Genomic DNA, 4490 nt, shown 5'->3' on the forward strand with positions numbered 1-4490 from the left:
CTAACAAGTTTCAGGAAATACAGATGCTCGTGGCACAAAAATGTAAGTACTTTTTGCAGGCATGTGTCACCATTGCCAACATTCTGTAATAAACTATTATTGGTACTTTGATCAATATCATTTCCAGGTGTTTACAGTATTGTCATTAGGACCAAGTTTGACCTATTAGATATAGACGAGAGCGACCATGAGCGGATTTATGAATACAGACCACTGCAGAAGAAGGTAATAATCAGTAGAATCGGAAGCAATGATATTAGTGCAGGGGTGGCAAACTTTTTGACTTGTGGGCCACAAAGGGTTCTAAAATTTGACAGGGGGGCCGGACCAGGAGCAGATGGACAGAGTGTTTTGGTAATACACCTCATAAGAGAAAATAAAATATCATGGGATATGTAGAAAACGTGCTTTAATTTCAATTGAAAATGAACAAATGCATTACAACAAAATATCTGTCTTTGAAGTCCCATGGTATTTAGCTATTTATTGAAATGACTTCTAAAACACTGAAAATTAAATGAATAAAATACAGCTTTTTTTAAATAGTAACAGTTATTATTTTAAAGCACTGAAAGTTCTGTTATCCTTCAAGATATTATCATCATCACTCTCCTCCTGACTGTCTTTATTTCAAAAATGGTAGGAGATGCAGGTCTACTTGTCCTGCTCCTTCTTATTCAATTGTCCCCTGTGCCAAAACTCAACAACGACCAGCACAAGGACAGAACAGTGACAGCGCGCCAGTATGCAGAGCGTGTTATTTGATCTGGAGCGCATTTTTTATTTTGAGAATGTACGTGCACCTGCGCACTACTCATGTCCATCACTTAACAGAAATGACATGTAACATGTAAGGCTTATTGAAAAAAATATTTTCAAATGCATTTTTTACATAACACAATGAAGAAACTTATTTTTAATTTCAGTGGGAACAGTGCTGTTGGTCTCCCTTTTTAGCCAGCGCATCAAAGTCTGGATTTAGTTTTGTTGTGGCGATTCTCAGGATGGATCTGAGGTGTTGGTCAGTTAACTTGGATCTGTGGCTGGCTTTGTTGATGTTCATGACGCTGAACGCCTGTTCGCACAAATAGGTCGAGCCGAACAAGTGTAAAGCGCAAATGTGGAGTAATACGCTGCACCTCAACAAAGGTCAATGTATATAGAGTGCGTCATCTATTGGGAAAATGCTAGAATTGCGGGGAAAAAACGTTAACAAGGTTTATTAATATAATTTCATCAAGTTCTGCGGGCTGGATGAAAAAGCTTAATGGGCCGCAGTTTGCCCATGCCTGTATTAGTGCAACGTCTTTAGCACGTACCACTCCTGCTGTGCGGATGTGCTGACACATCCATCATTTCTTGTCCATTCTTGATCAGATTCAGACAGATAACAGTGAGAACAAAAATTCTGTAGAAGCTGTAAATGCATGGCAATACAGACAAAATCCAGGAAGAACTCCGCAGATGGGGCACCATTGATGGAAGTGAAGCAATTGTCCACATTTTGAGCCAGCACCATTCATCAGGACTAAAAAAGACAAGAGACAAAACCAGATAAGGATGTGTAATAGGAGAAGGACTGCAAGCTAGAAGGTCATAGGTGAAGCACAGATTGGAGGATGGGAGGGGGTAGCGGTATGAAGTAAGAAGCTGATAGTTGATACTGTAGGTGGAAATAGTAAAGGCTGGAGACAGAATATGTTGGGGAAAGAGAAGGAGGAGGTGATAGGCAAATGAGGAGAAGAAAAAAAAGAGGTTGGGTAGGTAGGAAAAAAGTTACCAGAAGCTGGAGTAATCGAGGATGTAGAGGAAGCCATGGACTGATATGCCAGAAAAGAAATGAAGATAGGAATTAAAATGATTGGCCAGTGGGAAATCCTGTTTTTTGTGGATGGTGCAAATGTGCTCAAAACCTTTGATGGATAAAAGTGAGCCACTGTTTCCATGCCATTGTATTTATGGATTAAGGGGGTCCCGTAGAACTTCAGTCAGTTATGTTTATCCTGTTATAAGGCATGGGAAGACAGCACCAAATCTGTGCAGAGCAAGATCCCATAACTGCTTTGGAATAATTGTGGAGGAACTGGTTCTCATATTCAGGTTCATGATGCAAAATGTGTAATTATCCTGAGGAGGTTATAATTGCATTAATACTTATCTCTCTACTTGTTTTCCTCAGTTTCAGAAGTTGTCAGAATCTACTCAGATAGAGAAGCACCTCATGTTTGTGGTGTCAAATCACTGGACAAGTGATAATATCAAGGGGGCAAAATGCATTCTTGCCCTGTATGCTTTGGATAATATGGTCAGAAATATTGACAAATATCTCATAATTACATCTTAAAAGTGCTGATCTATGGAGCCACGTACTGCCTCATACTGTAATCTTGCCGTCTACGGACGGGTATTCTGATGGTAGCTGAAATTAGCGAATGTAAAAAAGTATATGGGAAGATACTCAATAAATCACATAAATCGTCTGTGGTATAAAGAAGGACAGTTAATGTTTGTAATCCGACAGTTAATGTTTGTAATCCTTGGAAATCCAAAGTATAAACCTGCTGAGCTGCAGTGTGCAAGAAATTGAATGTTTAGAATTTATCAAAAATAAATAAAGTTTAAATAAATCGTGTGACTTTTTTTATTTAAAAAGATGATGGTTCGGAATTCCAGCAACCCTTAGAAAATCGCTTATCAGGTAACATTCTCAACATTTGACTCAAAACTGGCAACATTACTTGTGGAAAACACAGTTCTGAATATGTACAACACACAGAATGCTGGAGGACCTCAGCAGGCCAGGCAGCTTCAATGGAAAAAGGTAAACAGTTGACATTTCGGGTCAAGACCCTTCATCAGGACTTATTTACGGCTTTGAAGCATATTCAGGTGACAAAACACCGGGGATGACAAAATGCAACCTGCACTTCAAGGAGGTGGGGAACAAATCACAAAACCACATTTTGAGTATTCACCATTAAATTAAGGCTGGATGGTGGCTAATGATGTTACACTGTTCAAGAAGGGGTAACAATGGCAGGCCAGTGAGCCTGACTTCTGTTGTACAGAACTTACTGGAGGTAATTTTGAGAGTTTATATCCAGCATCGAATAGTCAGTGAGTTTTGTGGGTGGGAAGTCATGGCTAATTAACTGTTGGGCTTATTTTTGAGGAGATAAGTATGGAAACAGCAGATTGTGATAGGATAGTGGATACTGGCTAGTATATGGACTTTAGTAAGACCCTTGTCAAGGACCCACGAGGCAAGTTTATCTCAAAGACTGGAATGAATAGGATTCTGGGGGATATAATGAGGTGAATTTGGAATTCGCTTGTTGACAGGAAGCAAAGAGTGATGGCTGCTGGCTGATTTTCTGGCTGGAGGCCTGTGAAGATTTAAAAACCCAGGGATCAGTACTGGAATCTCTGTTATGAACTATTCACGTAAATGATTTGGATGTGAATGTACATTCTGCGGCTAGCATGTGTGCAGATACATCTAAATAAGGGGTTCCTTTTTTTAGAAACAGACCAAATTAATACAAATTTCTAAAATAAAATTGACGAGGTGTTGTCCTTTGACCTTTTCTGTGATGGCAATTAAGTTCTGATCTCAGGACAAATCCTCTGATCTGATAACGCCCAGGAATTTAAAGGTACTCATCCCTTCCTGAGGTTTGGGCAGGCTAGGAGATAAGGTAACGGAGGGAAAGTGGGATGGGGAAAGGTGAAGGGTGGGTGGGCCATCACCAGAAGGTTAAGAAATGGATGTTCATGCCATCAAGCTAGAGGCTACCCAGACGGAATATAAGGTGTTGTTCCTCCAACCTGAGTGTGGCCTCATCGCAACAGTAGACGAGCTCATGGATTGACATGTTGATACTTCCAATTAAACTTCCAGTACAGAACCCCAATCCACCCTTCACCATTCCCCATCCCCTTTTTGCCCTCTCACTTTATCTTCTTGCCTGCCCATTGCCATTCTTCTGGTGCTGCACCCACTTTTCTTTCTTCCATTGACTTCTGTTCTCTCCTATAGACCCCCCATTCTCCAGCCCTGTATCTCTTTCACCAAGCAGCTTCCCTGCTCTTTACTTCATTCCACCCCTCCCAGATTCACCTGTCACCTGATATTCCTCTGTCCCCTCCCTATACCTCTTAAATCTATTTCTCATCTTTTTTACTCCATTCCTACTGAAAGATCTCAGTCCGAAGCATCGACCATACTTTTTTCCACAGATGCTGCTCGGCCTACTGAGTTCCTCCAGCATTTTGTGTGTATTGCTTGATTTTTTTAATCAGCTGGAGAACAGGAGAGTGAAAGTGAATTCAAGTAAATTAATGAATTCATGAGGGGTTTAGATAAAATGGACAGTCAGAGTCTTTTGCACAGAGTTGGTGATGCCACAGCTAGAGGGCACTGATACACGATGGGGGTGGGGGGGGGAAAGGTTGGGTATAAGAAACCTGAGGGGAAACTCCTTCAAACG

This window comes from Hypanus sabinus, chromosome 1 (assembly GCF_030144855.1).
Source record: "Hypanus sabinus isolate sHypSab1 chromosome 1, sHypSab1.hap1, whole genome shotgun sequence".
Taxonomy (NCBI): domain Eukaryota; kingdom Metazoa; phylum Chordata; class Chondrichthyes; order Myliobatiformes; family Dasyatidae; genus Hypanus; species Hypanus sabinus.